Source organism: Sipha flava, unplaced genomic scaffold, assembly GCF_003268045.1.
Source record: "Sipha flava isolate LNK unplaced genomic scaffold, YSA_version1 32_pilon_pilon, whole genome shotgun sequence".
NCBI classification, from domain to species: Eukaryota; Metazoa; Arthropoda; class Insecta; order Hemiptera; family Aphididae; genus Sipha; species Sipha flava.
Window position 1 is genome coordinate 669,529 of NW_020273018.1, and position 25,313 is coordinate 694,841.

The 25,313-nt window shown below is 31.8% G+C and overlaps 1 protein-coding gene across 2 annotated transcripts in view; it reads right to left on the reverse strand.

Moving 5' to 3' along the window:
• Positions 1–23,847, reverse strand: part of LOC112686921 (homeobox protein prospero-like) — a 41,229-nt gene extending 17,382 nt beyond the window's left edge. Inside the window, exon 1 of one of the 2 annotated variants that reach the window (XM_025559416.1) lies at positions 23,605–23,847. The gene's annotated coding sequence lies outside the window, so the exon portion shown is untranslated. Of the gene's footprint in view, positions 1–18,482; positions 18,669–23,604 lie in introns of those variants that run through there. The other variant, XM_025559415.1, reaches the window with a different exon arrangement.
• Positions 23,848–25,313: the final 1,466 nt, after the last annotated feature.

A 25,313-nucleotide genomic window follows, 5' to 3' on the forward strand; every position in this document is an offset into this window, starting at 1 on the left:
ACCGATTTATTATTTGCGGTCAAAGAGAAAAATGTACTTCGTTTGTTATTACTACAATCAAAGAATAATTCGCAGAACATGATTTCACAAAAAAACTTATTTTAAATAAATTTACAAATTTTAAAAACAACAACTGAACCGTACTTCCGTTTATTAAAACGATGTATCTATATACCCAACGCAATATGAACAATACTCACGACAGATCGATATCGTTGAGGATGCAGTTATATTTTTGCAGAGCGATTTATTTATAAATGACATATATGATATTGATATTTTAAGCAATATAGAAAATTGTTTGGAAATATTTGCCCAACTGTCGTTTTTTTTTAAAAACTTCTTTGGTGTCAATTACAACTAAGACGTAATATTTTCGGCGAACATGTCGCATTAGTAAATTTATTGGTTTCCATTGTTGATGTTTATGGATTTATCCAGAAATTCATATTTATTTTCTAAAGACATCCGGAAAATTTGTATAAATATATAGCTAACCTGATGTATAAGGGTGTACGTAAATAACTCTACTGGGGGTGTGTGTTTGTGGATGAGTGTTACATAAGAGATCGAAGAGTGACCAGTAACGCCTATTTGACGATAAGAGTTCAAAAGAACTACCGGGCAAACGGTGTCTGTAAGTAATAATAATAATATAAGTACAATTTTTGTGTATATGTTATGTGTATACGAGACAATGTTGCCTGAGCCGGCGGCAACGTGTTTATTGGAAATGGAAATATATTCGCGGCTACAAAGCGCACGTGCTGAGCCATTCGGACGAATTCTTTAAAAATCAACAACCCTGCTGCCGAGGCGGTATTTACAATCATGTAATTTATTTTAGCACCCGCGTCGCACATTTGTCATGATACGCGCGTTTTATATTGTGCGAGGTGCTTGTTAAACGCTTGTTACGGACACGGGATGACAATAAAAGGAAGAAAAAAAACGTGTCTTTACATTTATGTTTTGGCTGACACCAATACGAGTGTGTAAGCAACATTGATAGACCGCAATAAATCGTCGAGGATTATAGTATAACGATATTACAAGAACGGACGCGTATGATGGCAGATAAAATATGTTATATATTGTAATATGTACATGTCCAAATGTCTGATACAATAGGTGTCGTGCAGATATTTTGTTGAAAGCTGCGTATACGGATACGGTTAATGTCTTTTTGCACATGGAGACGTCTTAATAAGGTTAAGGGAAACGCACGAAACAGAAAATACGAGGGAAAAAAAATAAAAAATAAAGAGATAACCACGAAAATATCACAGCAAAATATAAATAGTTTTCAGTAGGATTGTTACAACGACGTGTTCCTTATTGTGTATAAGAGTGACGTCGTCGTAGTATTGAATGAACGTCAGAGGCACCGTCCGTGACGATGACCTTGAGTTTCCTCCCAAGATCCCTACGTGAATATAGTAAAATAGAAGGTGTTTGTGCACCATGAATGAAGGAACGTAATGCAGTGCATTAAGAAACCAACCAGCAGCTGTTCGACCGGTTTTGACGTAACCAAAGGAACACGTCCTGTGACGTCATTGTACATATTATTTTCGTGCAGTGCCATTCTTGAGGTTTTTTTTTCCTTTAGAAAGACGACCTACTCTACATTTTTCCCCCTTAACAATGGCAACCGATTTTATATGTGAATCAACGTATTCATATTCACTGTACATACGTAAATCTACATACGTTAATCTAAATACGTAATAGACGAACGTCCTACGTGTACACACATTCATCCGTGATTAATAAATAAAATGGTCTGAAGAATCTTAATATTTTTGTTAAACGTTTCTTTTTGTGTGTAAAATTTAATTCATGCGAGTGTAATTCGGGGTTTCAGTAGATTAACATTGACTCACATTGTGATTTCATAAAAATATTATTAAATTATAGCTGGCCAGTATGAAAGGATAAGATTGACGGCTGCTGCTGCGAGTCAATGGACAGTTCGATTAGAGATAGGCAGATGGTGGCGAAACTCCCTAAGTTTAGGTTTGGCACCTTTTTACATGTGTCCACGTGCCCACCCTTGGAAAAAACAAAACACCTGGTCGTAGGCCCGCAGCTTGCCTTTCCCTTCCCTCTCCTTGAACACCGGTCGACGCGGTAATTTTCCAACAAATATCCTAAGTAAAAGGGTTGCAATGCCGGGTGCACACGCACGCTGAGAGAATTTCACCTAGTCGTATAATAATAGCAATAGAAGAGGGCGCATGCAAAAGAACTGCTTATATATACATGTGTATGTGAGTGTGTGTGTGTGTGTGTGTATAATAGTGTATGTATAATAATGTTTTGCGATAATTCCGATCCTTTGAAGACCACACACCCGTCTCCTATACGTGCAGTGACGTCACAAGACTAACCGGGTGTTATAGGTGTGGAAAAAAGATTTGACGTCACAGGGGGTGAGTTTTAGGGCACGCGTAAGGCACGTGGATACTATCTTCTATGCGGTGCTGTGTTCGGAACAACCGGTTTAGAAGAGGGAATAAGCGATGCGAAGGGAGAAAAAACAGAACGGTCCCCTAACCAATGCAAACAAAGACCTTTTAACGGTTTTCTAGGTACCTACAAACAAAAAGGGCAGCAGCTAGACTCATTCCCTGTGTAAATTTACGATCTGCTTAAGTACAATGAAATACAGGCAGGGAGGGTCTTATATTTATTTCGACCAGAATGCCGCGTGTTTTTCTATTCAAGATTAGATTTCACGGCATGCGGCGTAATTATACATTTCACGTCCCCTTGTTAAACATAATATGTGGTTATGAGTCCGAGTTATGTTTATATCTCATTTGGCATAAAACTGATCATAGGTTTTAAAAAAACACTAAATGTTGGCTAGGGCGTTAATATATTAACAATTACATCTTATAGGAGATTAAAATCAAATTAGTGAATTCGAATCGAATCACTTCTCTTGCTCGAAACTAAATTATAGTCTGTACGATAATCTCATATTAGGTACATTTGAATAAAAACTCACAGTATGTCGTGAAAAGTACGGTAAAAAAAAATCGTTACTTAGATAACAACAAATACTATTGTGTGCATCATATTATTATGAATTCCGACTCAAAGTTAAATAAATGTGATTATACACAAAGAAAAATGACACAATTAATAAACAAATAGCGGGACAACTCTGACTCCGGTCGGTGTAGATCAAACGATTTTCTCTGTTTTTGGTGCAGTGCTGCAATGACCCTTTACGTCGCGTTGGCTAATTGTACGAGCACGGCGTGTGTGCGCGTGCACACGTGTGTGTTCAAGCCGCGTGTTTCGTCGCGGAAACCATCGTTTACCGAAGAATAACCGCACGTCTATACGTAACGCATATGTTAATTATTTTCACAGCGGAAAAAAATCATGTTCACAAACGTGCTCGCGATAATGTTTTAAAAGGAACCTTCTACCACGTTCTAAATCCACAACTCAAATGCTCGTTCAACTATCTATAGGTGAGTACGGCGACCAAGCATTGAAGTCATTAGCTACCGTGTAATTTGGAAAGCACTAGCCTGTGTCCCGTTGGAAAGCAATTTTTTACATGACTGCGGCTTGTGCCCCCGTATTTGATAGTACATAATATCTCGTCATCAGACCACGTGCGCGTTCGACGGACGTTTAGGACGACGAAATTATACGTTTTAATTTCCGGCGGGACACGCGTCAGGCACAAGACACACTAGTCGACACCCCGTATACACTTGTGTATATGTGTATTATACACGTACACACATATATGAGTATAGAAACACACACATAAACTCTTACACAAGTGTATACGAGTATCATGAGTGGTTAACAGACCATAAGACGACATGGTTCCGGTTGCATCGTTGTCATTTAACGGGAGTAAAAAAAAAAAAAAACAATAATATTCCATCAAGATATACCCTGTAATTAATTTACCATCCCATTTCGTATTACGACGATGACGACGACGACAGTCCATCACAGGAAACACGATAATGACACCGAAAAACATACAAAATAAACATTTGGTGGTATCGAAGAATATTATGTATATATATATATATATAGGCTACAAGTCTATTTTACTCTATTTTAACTCTATATTATTATGAACGTCTTATCAAGAAAAAACCAATAACAATTAAAAAAAATATACATGCATGTACAGTTACATGCTATCATAATGCTATTGATATAGTCGGGAACTTGACGGGGAGCGAGAAAGAGGATCGGGCAGAGTTTATATTGTGTATATTTGAATATTTCACATCAACATGTACGGTTTACTCGTGTACAGTGTACGATATATTGTTTTCTTTCTGACGGTATCTCGTTTCTATGCGTGCCTTTGCGAATTTAAATGACAGAACACTTAAACTCATCTGCGGTAAAAAAATCCCGACAAGATCCTTTGTCTTTTCTTTTTTTCTCCCTTGCTTCCCTACTGTATTTTCTTTCCCTTAGTATTGCACAGATACACACACAGACAACTCTTGTATAAACGTATGCAAGTTTCCTTTCCACGCGCGATCCGTACATTTAAACGTTAGATGCAATCCTTCCGCATTTTAAGCGCTGCTACTGCTACTACTGCTGTTGGTTCATTAGAAGTAATAATTCTCGGAACTTAATCACAGCAAAAAAAAAAAAACCAAACGTAAATAATTATTCTTGAAATTCTTTTCATTTATTTATTTTTTTTCACTTCGCATGATCAAACGGCATTTAAAATATACGTGTAAGAAGAAAATAATTACTGAATATTCGGAATTATATATGTATAATTATCTCATCAAAAGTACAAAATTAAAACAATTTGGAATTTTTCTGTTTTCATATCACTAAATCAGGTCAAACGAGTTTTCAACAATAATATACGAACCAAATAATTTGCATTATTCCGTTGTTGATTATATATTTATATGCATAGCATTTTTATGACTAATGTTTGACAGCAATTATGATTAAAACTTGTGTACATGATATTAAGAAACTTGTCAATTTTTTTCGTGCAATGTTTTTAGGTTACTTTTGTACATTTCTAAGTCAAATGAATATTTTAAACATTGATTGTTTTTACGAAACTACGTGGCCGACCTTACTAGGCGCCTAAATATTTCAATTGGATTTATTTATGAATATTTTATCAATGAAAATAACGATTTTAGTCTATAAAAGTTTTAAAAAATACAAGAAATCATTTACTAATTTGAAATATGAGCTATTTTCTGGAATTACGTCTCTTAGTCTATTCGTTAAACCAATGATGTTTACCCGATTTTGAAAGTTGATACATGGGTGTCACGTGTACGAGTAATTTCATAAATAAAGTTAAAATTGTGTAGATATTTATATAACTATTCGCAAAACATATCGCTTTCCATAAAGTCTATAGGGATAGACTATATAGAAAGCGATATGAATGATACCATAAAGTTTAGTATATATGTATGACCGATATTGAAAATTTTAAGATTATAATATATATATTTTTAACTTAAAACCACGCAAACGAAATACGATTTCAAGTTTTACGTAGAACGTGTAAATCTACAATCATCGTTGACACAGAAAAACGAAGGCAGTGATTTCGACCCTGTTCATATATATATATATACGCACGCTGTGAATTTTTGTCAGATAATTAGGCTTTACGCCAGTTAACCCCTCGCGTATCGTATGAGTTGTAATAATGTATACAGTGACGGACAAAAGACTGCACTATTTATAACTCCATACATCACGCTGTACCAGGACTATTGATACCACGGTGTTCCGCCATCACCAATTGACGATGTTTCCGAAATCTCTACTAACGCCCGAGTATGAAACATTGTAAAGAAAATAAATATATTTTTAAATAAAATTTTTGTACACGTATTCATACTCGTATGTACAGTATATTATAATATCATCGGTATTACTATTATATAAATACAACGAGGGTTGTTGGCGTATTTTTTTTTTTTTTTTGATCCATTTTAGTTTAAAGTGAAATAATAACAAAAAATACACCGATGATGCGTAATGTGTATTTATTCTATAATACATACGAAATGCACACACAATCAGATCAGACGGGCAGCAGTAGTACCGTCCGTTGCAGGTGCGATGATCACCATGAAGAATTAATAGAAAATTTCAACACAGTTTTGAGTAATAATATTAATAATAATAATAATAATAATAACAACAACAATATATTGGTTTTTTTGTTAGCTTTTAAATTCAGATGACCACCCGGATCTTCGGTGTAGCGTGCGCGGGCGTGTGCGGTCAGTGTTTATTCTTTTGTAGAACAATGCGACGGCCTGGTCCACGAAAAATTATAAAGACGGTTATGGTATATATACAGGCGATCATATTATACGCAAACCACGTACCTGCACAGCGCGTGTAGACTGCAGATGTTACAAATAATAATTTTTTTCGTTTTTGCTTTTTCTAATCTTAAACCGAATTTCAAGTCGACCCTCGTCGCGTGCCGTGCGAACCACCCTAGTATACGCACACTAATAATAATATCCGCTGCCGAAAATACCAATCAACTTTCATCGAATATGAAGGATAAAGTTTTTTTTTGACCACTTGAACGCCCTCGGGACGTCGACTATGCGAAATGAGCGAATGACATGATTAAAATCCCTGCGAATGTCTTTGACGCAAATCGAATCCGGCGCGGGGTCGCACGTTATTATAAATTCTATCTATAAGTGTTTAAAAACGAATTATCTAAATCAAGTGGCCCTCGCCCTTGGGCGCTTGTTTGCGCGCGCGTCTTCGTTTTTGAATATTCGACGAGGAAGATCGATATCTACCCCTTCACTTAGGTTTTCCAAGGAAGTCACACGTTAGTGCGCAATCAATTAATCGTTCGATTGCAATCAGCGCGATCTTAACGGTACGGCAAACACCGTTGAAAGGGGGTGTTCGTCATCGTCTGTCGCTCCTTCACTCAAAACAATTAAGAAAGTCTCTTAAATTTCATATTGGTGGTGAAACATTATTTCAGCACACCTGCAACAGTGGTCCTTACAGTATGAATCGCGTGTTTACGTTAGACGACGAAATTGAAAATAACATATAATGTACATGAAATAATAATACCTAATAAAAGAACGGTTCGATTGCCGTCGTGCGTCTCGTTTAGTTCAGAAGGGATGGTGGCAGTTAGAGAGTGCCATATGGCTGGTGAGTACGTTTCGTTAATTTGACTTGAGTTCTCCCGCGCGCGATACGGTCCACGGGAATCGATTTATGTATACCTCAGGAAAAAAAACATTTATCGCACGCCCTCGCATATGGCACGTTCCTTTTTATTATACTATTGTACGTTTTTATTTTACAACTATTAGTTACGTTTTTTTTTCTCTTTCCCCCATATCACAATACTTATTGCATCTTTGTGCACGAAGGACCCATATCCCTTGTAATTAATTACGTGAGTGGTACACGAACATCAATTAAACTCTGTCCATCGAATACGCGATCGCTGTATCCTTTTTTGTTTTATTTTTTAATTTATAGTTTCCTGAAGACGTGACTGAAAATGTGCAATGGGGTTTCGGTTCATCAGTCTACAGTTAGATGTCGTCGCCACCACTACCCCCGCGTCGATTGCGCATGACATGTGTGTGTGTCACCACAACAAACACGCGAAATCAAAAAACGTTTTAAGAGGTTCGCCCCCTTGGTTCCAAGACAATGAAGATTATATATCAATGGAGATATATACCTTTTTCCCCAGTTGCACCTTTTTTCGGTAAATATCATACCCATATACGATAGTAACCGAATACGAACCATTTGGCTATGTTTTGTTGGTTAACTTGCGGTCGACCTAAATATTATCGGACACATATGTCTACATTTAAGAGCCGTCATTGATCTTATTTTTTGGTTCACCTGCAATACTTTTAAGGGATCCTCAAACCTAGACGTTCTTTAGATGAGACATCCTCATCTTTTCAAAATGTTTTGCATTTTCTGTACGATCGATACGCGAATTCTCAACAACACACTATACAATAAGATCTATATAAGAATATTTAGTACTAAATCAGAAAAATTGAGCATCTGAATTAATACACAAGAGAAACAATAGTTTATTTTCAAAACATGTGTTTTACTACCAGCTATATAATATATTAGTAATGATAATAGTTAAATAGTTAAACGTATCAATGATATCTTGTATTAATATATGGATGCATATATGAATAAATCCCTTTCACGGTAAAAATTTAGAAAAATAGCATTGGTAATAACTATTATAATAGAACAAAAAATAGCCCATTAGATTTTTATAAGAAATAAAATATTTCATACATTTTGGAGGAAGTGTCTTTGCGTTGTAAAAAGAGGTCACATATTTAAAAAAATCGCATCTACCACCACAGTATTAGTAAAAGTCTAAGTATCTCTTTTTTTAAAATTCAAAATTAAAAAAACTTTCCTTACAAAGAAAACACTTAAAAAGTATTTTATGCAAGAGAGCAAGATGTTAATCGTAAGCAACCGTCCAATGTTTACATAGTTTATCTTGGGAGACGACGCTTGACTCTTTGCCGCTATCCAATGATGAGATTCACCAACCATCTGTAAACATTTTAGCCCTTATCCAATTGGAGGACGTGTCACGCAACTCCTCTATGGGAAACCACACGTATTCTATTAAGATAAAAATGTCTGCGTTGTCGCTTCTCAAGATATACCACGGCCGTGTTTTTATTTTAAATTTTATTCCTGTCCAATGGACGAACAATAAAAGCCCATACACTGACATACGTATTATTGTTTAGTTGACAGAAGTTCGTTTGTTTCGACACATATGGCTCAGAAGGTGTGTCACAAAGTAATTAGAACACTATGTAAGTTATGTATTATACAGTCTTTTTCCTCTCTCGTCATTTAGTATATATCGGTGTATAATCGCCGGTGTACAAGTGTTGTGCGGTGTTAATTACAATAGACGTATACAACTACTAATGTTGTCACTCCTTTTGTCAAGTTGTCGCACCTGTCTAAATCTTTCCATGCTTCAGGATATATATTAGACACTGTTTGCACAACCGGCTTTGAACACTTGTAAATATATGTGAAAATTTAAAATTGTGATCCATTTTTTTCAAGTTGCTGCAATATTTAAGCTTACAGATTGTATATATGTGTAGACATGTATAATTAAGTTATATTCTTATCAATTAAATTAAATTAAAAAAAAACCAAACAATGTCTCTGTAAAATGTAAGGAATTACACGTATTGTACTTTATAATTATATTATATACATTGTATATAAAACGTATGGCAATAAAATAATATATTTCTCCAACACAAAAACGTCGTCCATAAAATTGATATCGCTTCTGACCAAATATATGAACCTTAGAGACCGAAGTTTTGCAGCTGCTTTCTTCCACGCACCCGTACCCTTCGTTTTGGCCTAGTGTAGACTACCGTCCCCTATTTTTTCCATACACGTCACACCCCAGTACTTCTAAAAGGTGCACTCCCCTTTGCACTATTCCTCACAATATAGTATGGTACATATTATTAGGCGCGTACACTTTTAGTCTGCAAGTTTATTTGCTTTTATGATGATTAAGATTATTTTACAGATCATGTGTATAATTTTTAGTTAAAAAACTTCGCACTAGTAATAGTGGCTAATGTAATAATAATAACATTGTTTAACGTAATAAATCATGTAAATAATTTCAGTTTCAGATTTTCAATTTAGTGTAAGTGAAGATTGGTCCCAATAATAATAAATTTATATACTGAAACAATAAACTCGAACCCTAAGTCTTGAATTATTTTTTTCATTTTTTTCAATATTGTAATGCTTATGAGTATTTAAATGATGAAGATTTTATAAATAAATCAAACAAATTTGGTAAATTAAAGTGTTTGATATTTTACGATGTATATTTTTATCTCACTTTATTTTCCCCTCTTCTATACTCTATGAAGTGTTTTGGGACCCACAAACTGCTCAAATATACTAAACTAATGACAACTGTCACACGCAATAATACACGGTACAAACGATATGTGGGAACAAATGTGTCTTAAATGTAACATGAATTGTTGTAGTGAACTAAAACAAACAAGTATATACATTATATACAAAAAACGAAACAGTAAAAGAAGCGGATGTATTTTGAGAAAATTCGTTGTATTATTTTTGGACAAACGTATTTATTGTGGTACTTTAGAACTAATCTATATGGCATATTACTAAATATTTGAATTTTCATGAATTTGATAAATTTTAATTCATAAATGAATACAGTAAGACATTAACTATTTCAATCCTAAGAAAATTCGATTTAATATACATTAAATTGTCATTACTCAAAATGTTCGAAGAATCTAAAATGGATTATCAAATCTAATAATGACTAACGTGATATGGCTTCTAGTGGAATTAAACAATGTAATTGGAGATCTTCTTTATCGATCGTTTGGAATTATTAATTTTTCGTTTTTTTAAAACTAACTTGTTTTCTTAAGTAAATGTTTATAAAATATATTCATACATTTAAAGATACATCATTAAATTTATAGGATAAGAATAAAAGTAAAAAAAGTATAAAGTTAATTTTTATTTTTTAAATCTAATAAATCTTACTTATATATATATATATATATATATATATCTTAATATATCCATTTATATAACATTGGTACAGTGGTGAAGTTAAGGGGATAGAGGGACCTTGTCTCCCCTCCCTCATCGGCTTAAGATCTAGTTTTTTAGTTTTTTAATATTTAAAATGTAAAAAATGATAAAAAAATCATGAAATAAAATTATTTTGGGAAGGGAATGAATTTATATAGTTTCTATATTATCTTATAGCCAATATGATATAACTTATATCATATTGGTTATAACTGGATCATACTTATAAGTTATAAAATGACTGATTGATATAATGACATCAACCACATTAACCATGTCAAATAATCCTATCTGTTATGTACAATTATGACCTAAAGTCGTATATTTTATTCTATTATGTATGTTTTTTTTCATAAACATATTTTATAATTTTTTTAAAAACATAGATCCACCGCTGCAGAGGTAAAACAATGATAGATTTATAATTTATTTAATGGAAGTTAAATAAACTACGTACTAGCTTGGGGTTTTTTTTATAGTTTGTGGTTGGTGGACGAATAAAAAAATTATTCATATGTAAGTTAATTATTATGTTATTAACAAATAAGAACATTTTATGTAGATATGATTATTCATATACATTGAATGGTGCATAATATTTACATAAAAATAAAAAAAAATATTGAATGTAAATTAAAACAATCGACTTAATATTAAAAATTTTTAAGGATTGAAGTATTCTTTTCTTTCATGATCAACGTTCTTAAAACTAAAATGTTGGTTATAATAAAGTGTTTTGATGTTTGATGCTAAATAAAACTAGTTAATAATATGTATGGGTTATTTTTTTCTATTTAATTTGGAATAATAATTGAAATGTAGTATCGGTAAAAAAACTTTACATCATATGTTTTACAGATGGTGGGGTTCATCGTTGTAGTATATGCAATAAATACCAATATCAAACGTAATTAAAACATAAATATTAAAAAAAAATTAATATTAAAATAAATTAAATAATAATTTAAATTTAAAATATTTTCTTAGTAGAATCTTTATTTAATAAAGAAACTACCATATTTCAAATACACCTGCATTTTTATATAATTTAAATTTAAAACTTTGAATGATTTATTTTTGCTATTTTAATGAATTGGTTCACGTGTTTCATAATCAGGGAAGTTTATACTGTATAATGTGAGTATCTTTTTAATAGTGAAATTTCTCTTTTGCCCGTAGGTGTATATAAGCGCGTAACGTACAATAAATACGGATGATAAGTATGTTTGGCTTATAGTTTTATACGAACTCATATATAATTAAGTTACCATCATCGGTGCGAAACTATCAACTGCCAAGTAAATAATAGTTGGGAACATTTAAAATGTTATAAATTGTCCTCAACACAATTTGCGACAGTATATACGATAAATAATAATATACAAAAATTACAGTTGTGAAATATGAAACGAAATAATTAACTTGGTTGGCAATTCAGTCGATAATACAATTATTTTATGAGTATTATATACATATAATTATTATATATATATGTAATATACATTGCATGAAAACAACACATAAAACTTCACGTGGTTTAAAGTAAAATAAGACGTGTGAATGCGTGCGTTACAGGTATGTATACATAAGCAATGTTGTAGCGAAAATTCACCGACGACGATGATGATGCTGTGCTCAATGAAATACGTTTTTGGGTGAGACGTGACCCACTACAACCAGCAGCGACAACGGTGGTAGCCGTGGCAAGCCACAATGTGAAAACGATTGCGTGGTGGCTCGAAAAATTAGGGGTGGAAAGAAAACACGCCCGCGGCAGTGCTTTTCTTTTTTTATCGGTTGGTTTCGTATTTTGCTTTAGTACTTGCACCAACCCTTGTATGCATATATATACATATGTATTATAACGTGTTATACTGCACCTATCCCGCGTGACCGTCTTATTATCACGTGTCTCTTGTGTGTCTCAGGGGTACTTCTTAAAAAAAAAACACTGTCGAGTAGGCATCGTAACGCGTACGGAGTGTGTAGGAGGGGGGATTTTTTTCAGTCACCCGATGCATAAGGTCCTTAAGGATCGTTGTCGTCACTGCCGTCGTTGCACTCTGCTGCGTGTATATAGACCTCTTAACGTTGTCTGCCTACTTTCGTCGTATCCCTACCTTCTACTACAACGGCTATACCACCGTCACCAACTCTTCATTCTCTCCCTTGATATCGATACGTCTGCTGTTGGGGTTTTTTCTTTTGTCTTAACTGTGGTAGCGGTGTAGAAGGGCGATGACGAAGGAGACGATGACGACGACGACGACGATGAGTATATATAATAGAGACAGAAAGAATGAGCGAGAGAGAGCAAAGAGTACAAAAAAAGATGCAAAAAAAAAAAAATTCGCATTAAAGATTTCATCTCTTCAGCGTGGCCTATGATTATGTGCGTACGCGAGAGGTAGTACATTAATAATGCCCTCGCGTTAAAATAAAGCCTTTCCCTCCTCTACCTCTCCGGATTAATATTCTCGCGCCATCGTCTTGTTTTTATTCACGTGTTACCTCCGTCACTAATAGTTGTCATGTATATATATATATATAAATGTCGCATTGTTTCTTATATAAAATATTATAATATACATAAATCGATGATGGGTTGACTTTTTTGGCCGAAGGAGGAACGTAACAAAGTTTTTTTTTTTAAATAAATATATACATATGTATGTATATATAATATTTCGTTTTGATTATAATACACACGTGAGTTTACTGAATACTATGTCGTACACTGTAAGGGAAAATAATTATTATTAAAATAAACATATATTACCAAAAATGGGGCATTTTAAAATAAAAATACAGTATAGATTTGAAAAAATCGTATTTGTTAATTCAACGAATGATCTAACTTATAAATATCAAATAATTATTTTTGTTTATGTCTAATTTTCTGTTCTTAAATTTGTATCCTTTGCTAACACTCAAATATTTAGTTAAAATATTAATGTATCTGTTACTTCATTTACTTGTTTAAAATATTATTGTTTATTTTACGTATTTTAAAAACATAGCATTTTTATTAAGATAATTTGAAAAAAACAGTACAAAGGATTTTCTAGAGTAGATAGTGAGAAGACATATTATTCAATTTTATATTGTTACCGTTTTAATCTCGAAAGTGTTTTAAGATTATTTATTTTTACTGCAATATTTTTTTTTTTTTTGTATACAGTTTCGATGAAATAATAATCAGAATGAAATAAATTAAAATTGATATTATTTTATCATTAAATATTAAATCAAACTTTTTATTTGTCTTATATCGGTTAAATAATATATAATATAATATGGATAAATTAATTTATATATTAAAAATTAAATATAACAAAGTAATATTAGAGTTCAGAGCAGCATTTTTTTATGTTTATAAAATTAAGTTAGGTATAGTTTAAAAAATTTAAATTTAAGTTATGTTTAACCATGCAAGAAAGGCATTTTAACTTAACGTTCCAAGTATTTTGCATCCAAACCATTATAGCATTATATTATAGAGAACGCATTAATGTCATTGCAAAGTTTCTATATTTGTTTTTAATTTCTTAATGCTATATAGATGTGTCATAAAATATATACGTATATGAGATGAGTATATTAAAATTTTATTGTGTTAGGACATTTTTTTGTGTATTATAAAGTAGATACTACTATCTACTAATAGTAGATAATAATAATAATTATTATTATCTTATTTTATTATAAAGTAATGATAATACATCGATAAATATTAAAAAAAAAAAATCAAGTACAAAAAGGTTACTATTTTTAAATTTGTTTCATGTGTGTGTGTGTGTGTGTGTTTAAATATGTATATAATCAAAAATTGGTTTTCCGGGAACATTTTTTTACGAATCATATCTTTTGTTTGCCATGTGTCTTTTAGATCAGTTCGTGAACACCTAAACCTTGTACGTACACATCCGACCCAAAGTCAGACAATACACACACACATACACATACATATATACCGTACAAGATATTATTATTACATCGTAAATGTTAAACAAAATACACACCCGTACACGCATATAGTATATCACTGCATCAACGAACACATTTGGTATATATACTCGTATACATGTATATCATTGCATAGAAGCAGGTAGTTAAAACGAAATACAATAATAGAAAGTCATAAGTAGTTGTAGTCATACATATAGTATTATAATAGTAGACGTCGTACTATACATAATGCGAGTGTGTGTGTGCGTACAGTGTTATAAGGGTGCACGCGTGGCGGCGGCGGTAGTGCGCAGAGATGACGGTGGCAAAGGTACACGCGGGAGGGGTAGGTTCTTCGAGTGGCAGCAAGGAGAGGACAGGAGGGGCGCGATTGGCGGACGGAAATTTCCGCGTACTTTAACGACTTCCCTTGTTTTGTTCGACCGGCCGCCGCCCGTGCGTTCTTATTGGTCAGCGTCGGCAGTCGTCGCCGCTGCCGTCTTTTCCGGCACCCACCACCGTAACTGTCGTCGCGGCAACTTTCTTTTCACCCCTTAACCCTACCCTGTTCTCATCTGCAATACGCGCATCTACCTCCGTAACTATCCGTATAACATTTTTCAACCGTACTTGTCGGTCGAACGGTTATTTTTCTTCGTTGGGTTTTCAGCAATTTATTCTCCGCTACGACTAATCGGATTACTACTCCTTTGATGGATGCGATGCGGCAACTAAATATACAGTCGTGTTAACGGACATTTATATCATTTACGCCGCATATAAAAAAATGTATGTTTTCTTATGGGTAAAAAATGTTTGAATTGGTTGTACACAAAATTAATGAATATAATGCTGTACAATTATCTATTTCTAGATTGAATTTATTTTCGGAATTTCAAAATTGAATGAAAACGAATGTATTTAACTGTTTTGTGTTAAAACGCTTTCATTATCCTCGACATTGTCGAAAGATGTTCGAATGAGAAGACACGGGATTGCGAATTTCATTGGTATCACGTACAGCAGCAACGACACGTTTTTTAATAACTCAATGGGGTAGCTGTATATGTACACAAGGCCTAGACAAGAGCGATTTTCCACGACACGGTGGCATTTCCAAAGATATAAATGAAAGGATAGTATCGATTTCTTTCTAGTTGTCGTTATACGTGTTATTCTTTTTAATTAACAATATCATCTCACGCAACATACACATGGATCGTTGAAACTATTGAAGAGACTCAGGTATAATGAAAACACGGACTTACTATAAAAACTGCACTTTCTGTTTTAAACATAAATATATATATTTAATATTTTTTTTAATCATTATAAATAACACAGCCATTTTACTTTAACATATTCAAATAGTTTTGAATTGCAATTTTTATTAAATAAAAAATCACTACTCGAAAATGAAACATTTAATATATTTGTAGCATTAACCAATGAAGTACAATAACATTTTGGTTAGTAAAAGAGTAAATGAGAACTGTTATAAGTTCTGAATTTATTTCAGTTGAATACTGTTCCTATGTATTGGATTATTAGTTTAAAAAAATATTAAATTTTATTTAGTGACAAATATAAGACATTTGAAAAAAAATCCATGCAATTCAGTGGATATTAAGTAAATTATAGAGAATTTTTATTTGTATTTTATTTTATAACTTATTAATCTTATAAGATATAACTAATAATTTTATATATTATAATTACGCGTTAAACTAAATTTACAAATTTTCAATAAGCACTGACAAAACTAACATTTCCTAATACACATACACATTTCATATTGCACATCATTATAGTACCTGATTTATTCAGCCTAAATATTATAGATTTTAGTTAGTAATGATCGTGAATTAATTGTTCTATATTACTAACAGAGTTGTTACGTAGGTGTTTGAAAACAATTTTTATTTGCCAATAGATACCGATATATATATATATATATATTATTAAATTCCAACAGAATCGTTACTCAGTATTATAATGCTAATTATTATGTTTAAATTAGGTTATTTGTGTTTGAAACCGTACACTAATACGAAGTTTAAAATTTGAGAAAAATAGTAGTTGAATAATTATTATTGAATAAAACGTCTTATGCAATGGTAGTTCAATAGACGTGTGAAAATTCGTTGAGAATTAATAGTTATTGAAAAAGAACAAAAGAAAAAATTTTTTTGGGTAATTTTATAGTCCAAGATTCAATACGTTTACTGACATTTTTCATATAAGTAATATTTGAATGCCAGGAGTACATGACATGACATCTACCGGAGAAAAGTTAACAGTTATATCTTTTTTAGATCTTTAAATAAATATATTTCGTAAAATGGATTTTATTAATTATAAAATTAAAATTTGTCATTATATTTTAATTAATTGTTTACTGGTTAAAATTTTTTTTTTTATTGTACAAAAAAATATAAAAATACAACTACTTTCTGATTTTACTGTTCTACGATTTCTAATAATATACAATTCCTAGAGCGCACCACTAGTATATAGAAAATACATCAGTAAAACTACCCTTATTAGTATTATATTATTGTATACAGTTGCAATTAAAAAGTTTTATCATTTTTATAAGTATTAATGTATTAATGAACGCAAGAAAAAGAGTAATATTAACGTATTTTTATCATATGTAAAAAAATACAATTTTATTCAGTAGAAAATATTTTTCATCGTCTCTATATTTGTGTCATAATTATTTGATTACTTTATATTAATTTATATATTTATGAAAATATTTGTGAAAATAATACGAATAACATACATCCTGAAAATGGTGATTTTAGCGAGGATATTCTTATATTAAAATAATTATAGCATACTTATGAATTATTTTAATATTGATGTAGAATTGATTGAAAGTATGTATCTTGTTTACTTAGTTGGTAGATTATTTTATAATATTTGGTCTTCAGTAAAGTTTAAACAAAATGTTGTCAAATCTATTTTTTTTTAATTAAAAAAAAAATAAAAAAAATATGTTATTTGTATACAAAAACAATTATTGACCTATTGAGATAGTTTATTATCTGCCTAGTGATTTTACTTAACATAATATTTATTTATTAGTTATATTTTTTGTTCAAATTTGAATAATATCGTTGACAACTTATTAATAAATATAAATTATATTATATTATATTATATTTATAATAATAAATTTCATATTTTGTTGGTTTAAGTTATTCCGTAAAAAAATAATTTTAAATTCTTAAGTTAATGTAATGGCAAATATAATTTATATTTTATAGTTCATCTTATGATTGAAGAATAATGAATTTATTAAAGTCAAAAATAAAAAAGTAAAATAGTAATATTTGCCTAAAATTTTAAAATTACAATTTTACAAATTACAATTCATATTTTTTTTTATTAAAAAATTAACAATTATTTTTGTGAAAGTTAATTAAATGAATAAGTGTAGGGTGTTAAGTTTGAGGTATATAGTTAACAACCACCATATAATATTTTATTGAAAAAAACCGGTTTGACCCCTTCCTATTGTTAAAATATTTATTGTGTTGAACATCTAAGAAAAACGTACACACAAAGTTGAGAGGTCATAAAAATAAATATTGTTTAGTTTGATTTTTATAAAAAAAATAATTATTATATAATGTCACAAATTTTTGAATTTAAGTATCCCAGTTAAAAGGATTTTTATTGGCGAAAATAAAAAACTTTCAAGTCATACATTTTTATCTAGCCTTTTGTTTTAAAACTGAATTATGTTGAACGTGCTCGAACAGGTGTAGGATAAACAAAAATATTATTTTTTAAAACGGAGTTTACACAAACAAGTAATGATCACTTACTCGACTGATTGAATGATCACAACAACGAATCAGAGGATAATACTTGATAGTCGAAGACGACGTGTAGACGACGAGTGTATGCGGTTGACCGACGACAAGTGTTTCGTGCAATTTTCGATAATAACGTGCGCGAGTAATGTGTAAATTCGAAAGCGAAAAAAATATATCACTGAAAAATAAAATGTATTATGCCGAGTACGTGCGACTAAACGAAAAAAAAAAAAAAAAAAAAAAAATGAAACAAAATTATAACTACGATAATAAACGAGTTTGCGAGTGAATGCGTATTCGTATAGTACTAGTGTGTTTAGCGGGACCACGCGAGCGACGGAACGAGAAGACGACGATGTGTCGGCATTACGTTCGCGGACCGAGTGAGAGACTGGCACGGCACTTAAGACTTACGCCACCGCCGGTGGTGGTAGTGGTGGCGGTCGCGGTGGTGGAGGCGGCGGCGGCGGTCGCTCGACTTGGGCGCACAGCGACAAGACGCGCGTGGCGCCGCGGAGGGCTTTACCCGCAGCTTTTCCGAGCAGGCGCGCTGCAAAAAAAAGCCGCCCCAAGAAACGGTGACCACGGGCCGTCGGATCCGCGTCGTGCGGCCGGCCTTTGCGGTGGCGCCATCTGTTCTCGGGCTCGGGCTGTCTGCGCAGAAACTCTCGGTCGGCCGCCGTGCTGCTATCCTTGGCCGCGGCCGTCACGACCGCGCCACCACGTCCGCGCTACGCACAGAACACTGTCGCCGTGACCGTTCTTTGTCCGCCTAACGTCAGGAATACCACACGTGAGTGCATCGCCGAGCGCGTTTACGGAATTCGGTTTTGTTATACGCAGTCGCTTATTTACACGTAAACACTATTTTAGAAACATTTTTAGATCGACCAATTTCAAAACTACATTTTTTTAAAATCACGGTTTCGACCCTGAAGTGTACCTATACTCATTATGTTCATATTATACATTTAATGTATAATGTATGAACATATTCGTAACAAAATGTAAATTTTTATTCCCGTGAAGCTTGTAATATTCTCAAAACTTGGCTGTTTACGAACGTTTTTTTCATACACCTCTATCTGAGAAATGTATTAAAAATTAAATACACCGTATATACAGCATTTCCCATAAGTTCCGTACCACTCTTAATATCTACACGGGAAAACAATATATTTAAACGCGGTTTTTTTTACAACACTTAGTATGGAAATTCTGATTGAATGGCATAAAATGCAATTTTTTTTTTAAAAAAAATTCAAAAGTTCAAAAAAAAAAAAAATTTTATTCATTTAAAAACTTTCAATTTTTAAGATAACCATTTTCTCAAGCATATTTTTTTAAAACAGTTCAAAAAAAAAAAAAATATTAAAATTCAATAAAAATTGACCAAGTTAGATCAATTTATGTTTTTGAATAATTATAACAAAAAATTATTTGTTTCACATTTCAATAATCCAGTGCTTTGGTTACCTAGGTCGTCCGACTTAACACCAATGGATTTTTTTTATGGGGTTATTTGAAAAATCTTATGTATGATGTATACACGACGAATGTTCATTGCCTGATCTCCATGACAAAATTAAACAAAATATTCAAAATATTTTATCTGAGACATTAGAAAATTTTAAAAATGCTTAGGTCCAAAAAATTTCAGCTCTGTGGTACAAATAATGGAGGTCACCGAATATTAATAAAAAAAAAAAAATGTAATGCATTATTTTCGTTTTTATGTAATAAAATATATTTTTTTCTATAAAAAATCAGTTTAAAAATATTATATGAATTCTAATTTTAATGTTTCCTAAAAGCTCCACTAATAATTAGATATTTACAGATTGCCATAAAAAATCAGTGTTCCAATCAAGATTGATTAAATCGAGCGATTTGTGTTTTGCTAGGTAACAACTATTATTATAATTATTTAAAAACATAACTTGCTCTAACTTGGTCAATTTTTATTTAATTTTAATATTTTTTTTAAACTGTTTTAAAAAAAATGCTCAAGAAAATGTCTATCTTAAAAATGGAATATTCTTAAATGCATAAAAAACAATTTTTTAAAAAAAAAAATTGAATGTTATGCCATTCAATCAGAATTTCCATATTAAGTATTGTATAAAAAAAACCGCGTTTAAATATATTGATTTCCCGGGGAGATATTAAGGGTGATACGGAACTTATGGGACATGTTGTATATAATATCACGGCAAAGCTTTTTTTTGGATCAGCGAGAAAAAGTACCGAAACAAGACATTTAAGGAATATCATCATTCAACTTTCGATAGGCTTCAAGTTCGATGTAAATAAAATAGAAGTTTCGTTTTTAAGAATATAGGTAGATGTATTTTAATGATAAATAATTGTTTCCACATTATGGCTTCGTCTAAGAATATTCCCAAGTACGGTGGTAATTATTACTACTTGTGCGAACAAAAATGTCACAATTATGATAGTTAATAGATCATTGTGTTCCTCACTTCCTGGTAAACTAAACTATACTTATAAGTGTAACAATACTTAATTAGTATATTATTTAATGAATATCTGCTTATTTGTTCTTTTATCTTCTAAGCTGTATCCTGAGCATTATTCCATAATGTATATAAAAATAAAATAAAAATAAAATTTTTTTTCTACAATTGTTTTTAATCGGTTTCATTATAATTATCTATATATTAATTATGGATCGGAATACAGGTGCTTTATAGTTATCAGTTTCGTACATTGTTTTTTGTTATTATAATAATTATAATACTTTACAAGTTATAAAATTCGATTAACTTACAATTTTGACTGTACATAAAAAATAATCGACTAACATTTTTTTTATACAAAATATCGAAAAATTTGAATCGGTATTTTTATCTAATTAGTTGAGTAAATTTTTGTTGTATGAAATAAAATTAGTAATACTACAGTACCATACATCGAATTCAGTGGGTAATTTTTAAATTGTGTAAAAATAATAATTATAAAAAATTTTAATTTATTTTTTTATAAACTCCATTAAATCGAGGATAACAATGTTGTACATTATATCATTCATCTTGAACACTACAGGATAACTTATTAAAAGTCTCTTATAATATTTATTTTTTTTATTGTGCAAAAAAAAATTTTTGTAATTATGTGATTCGGTAACGCAAAAAACTCCTTAAAAATGGTATACAGTCAAACGATATCTGATATAATTTATGTATATTGGATTATTATAATACTTTTTAATTTCAGTTATCATAGTATATTTATACAATGCGTACATTTACGATTTATGTCAATGTAAAATACAATTAATAATATTTTTATATTACTGATGATTAAGTTTTTTTTTATACCTAATATAAGTTATAATATACATTTTTCCCTAAATAAAATAGTATAATAATAATATGAAAAATATTTCATTATGAAATAATTGAATTCGACATAATTTAAAGTACAAGTTTCAGTTTTCAAATCAGTGTATCGTTAAGTTCAATATTTTACCAGAACAAAATATTTATTTTTAATTTTATTAAATTTTTATCTTAATTTCATTAAAATTTTATTTTATCAAATTTTAACTTACATTTGACGGAAAATATGTATTATCATATTTATAATATTATACAAGTATTATATATTTATATTACTATTTTTTTCTACAGAATAGTGAGGCCCATTATTATTAACATAATCGTGTGGGAGACGGTGAAGACTTCACTATCAAATGTTTTTCTTAATATTAGTTTATTATTTAAATAGACCTCGGTTCTTAGATATAATAAATGTGTCAATAAAAAAAAATGTATAGTGACTGTTATTGCTTGAGTAAAGCTATATTATAATAATATAATATTATATTTATTGTAACAGTGGATTAACTTAGTGTAAGGAGATTTGTATAGGCAATCTCGCGTCTTATATGTCTTTTAAGCCGCGTACATATAGCGGCGTAGTTTGTTAAAATTGCTCTACCGTGAAGTAACCCTTGACGGGTAATTTAATATCCGCTACTTAGTCGTCTTCGTTTCCTGCTATTTCCGGTTAAACGCCGAGCCCAATACGAATTTATTATTTAGCTATGTGTAAGTATACAATCATATTATATGAGCTATAGCACTATCTACAATTTATAATTAAATAATTCATTAGAAAATATCTAACGTGTATCCGTGTTAAGTAAAGGCTGAACAAATTATATAATTCATAATTGAAGGGGTTTTTAAAACCATTAATAAGCAGTATTTTTTTTAAAAAAAATATAGATTAACATAATTTTGGAGTGTCCAATTGAACTATGTAGTTAAATTTGGTTGTGAAATAGATTTAAACTCTAATAGCCTTAAGGTTATAAGGTTTTATTTTTTATACTTTATAGAGATGTTTAGATTAATCGAAGGTTTTTTTTTATATTATTCATTATTTATATTTTACAAATATTTTGTTAATAGAGAAAATAAATAATAATAATAAAGTTAAAAAATATTATAAATGATATTATTAAAATTGGTGACGGGGAAGGAGGCGAGAGAGTATTACACATAAATAATATTTTTAGAAAAGCAATGCTAATAGTATAATTTTAAGTATTTTTTTTATATAAAAAAATATTTATTCACAACAATAAATGTTCTAGAATTTTTTTGATTCGAGTTCTAGTAAGAAATATTTTTAAATAAAAAATTACATAAAATTCGATGTGTAGAAACATCACTTTTATTTTGTTAAAAATTTAAAGTTATTATTATCAGTTGTAGCTATAATAAGCCAGTACAGTTAGTAATATTAATATTGAAGTTATTCTTATTTATTAAAATAAAAGAAAAAAAAAAGTCCAAAGAGGTTTATAATCTTCTTAGTCTCCGTTCGTACCTATACATAACTGATTAATTTTAGTATGGGACGACAAATGAAATAAGTAATAAGACGTGACCGAAGTATAAATGGTTTGAAACCATTTCATCTATTCGTTCTCATCTAAAATACAAACAACCACACATATATACTCACGTATATATCATATGCACTTGAGACTACACCAAAAGCGAGAAAATATCATCGGTCGACAATCTTATACTGGTTAAAGTAGGTATATGAATATAAAATATAAAATAATAGAGTATAGATAAAAATGTAAACTTACCGATCACAAATCGGATATATTCTTACGATCAGTGTGGTGAGCAGACGGATTGCGACGTTCGAGAAAAGCGCTGGAAAAACACTGGTGCGCGATGAACGCGAAAACGATGACTAGGATATTATTACCGGCTGGGCGCCGTATGAAGTGGTCCCGTCTCGGTCACCCCGCGGAGGAACGGTTTATCGCAGTGCGTATACCGCGACTGTGGTACCTATCGACTGGTGCGGTAACGGTCGAAAAAGTCGCGCACGTCGGGGTGAAGTCGGGACGACGACTGACAAGACTGTGACGACTATTTCGTTAGAGGTCGTGTGCACGTGATTATTATTATTATTTTAACGGTCTCCGGAAGATAAGATACGCGGCGGCCGAGGGTTGACGTCACGGGCTGCCGCCGCCGCAGTTGCCGCCATCGCGCGGCGGCGGCGTTACGGGCTTACGATTTCGGCGGCTGCGATCGTCTTTTTTGCCTTTCCGAAAAGACGTCGCGTGGGCGATCGGTGCGGTGCGCCTTCTTCTCTCCTCTCCGCGCCGCCGATCGTACGTCGTGTCTAATATTTTTGATATTGTTGTTGTGCGTCCGACGCGGTCCGACGGTTTTCGGTCCTCGGGCTCGTGCGCGCGCGCGCGGGACACGCGTCCGTGGACAGAGGAGCCGTTAAAAAGCGTATTATTTTTGTACCCGCGCGCCTCGAGAAGACGCGTGTGACCGTTGACGAGCGAGGGGCAGATGAAATGGCTAAAGAAAACACATCACGCGCCTTCTTATTAGCGGTTTCCAAGTCTATGATGTGTATCACCGTCGACAAACAATAATATTATTAATGTACTATCATTGCTATATTTTTATCCTCGCACGTTTCCCGTCGCCGTTCGCTTTCGAATACGGCCAGATTACGGGTGGTGGTGTTCAATCCCTCCACAATCTCTAAGGGAATAGTCTTCCCGAGCGGCACCGCCACCTACATGCCTCAATTGTTTTCGTCATTTCAATACGAATAACAGAATAATTCTTATGATTTACGTATTTTCAAACATTTAATTCGGTAGGTGTCTTCTCCAAAACAACTTACGGTAATCGATGTCTTATCTAAGTTTAGTCGATTTATATTGTAGATATTGAATCACTATGCAAATCGTTTATTTAAAATAATAAATAATCAATAAAAGATGAAAACTACTAATGCCGATCTATGGAATTTCTCTATACCAAATATCTATGCAGTATTAGATCATTTACATTTCATCGCGGATTAATAATATTAATAATAATTTCAAAAAATTTAGACAGTACCAGGCTAAAATAATTGTACACGATTTGTGTAAATACACCTAGGTGAAATATATCTACTTAATATATTTAGAATAATTAGTATGTATAATTTATGATGTAGCCATCTAAAATGTTTAATATGTTACTCGTAGCATAATATAATAAATATACATATACGTATACATGCATACACACCTGGTACAGGTTGGGTCGCCGTGTTTTCCACCCTATGTATTATCATAGCATTAGTGTAGGTTTTTTGATTTCGTTAAATGCGCCAAGTAAGTTAGAATTTTTCGTACAAGGTATATATAACACGTGCCACATTGTAATGTATAGTGTACACATACTGCACTCGTGCGCGACCCTAGTAATCACCGACTTCTTTCAAACGACTGCAGTTAAACGAGTTTCACCGCACGATTGTCACCCTACG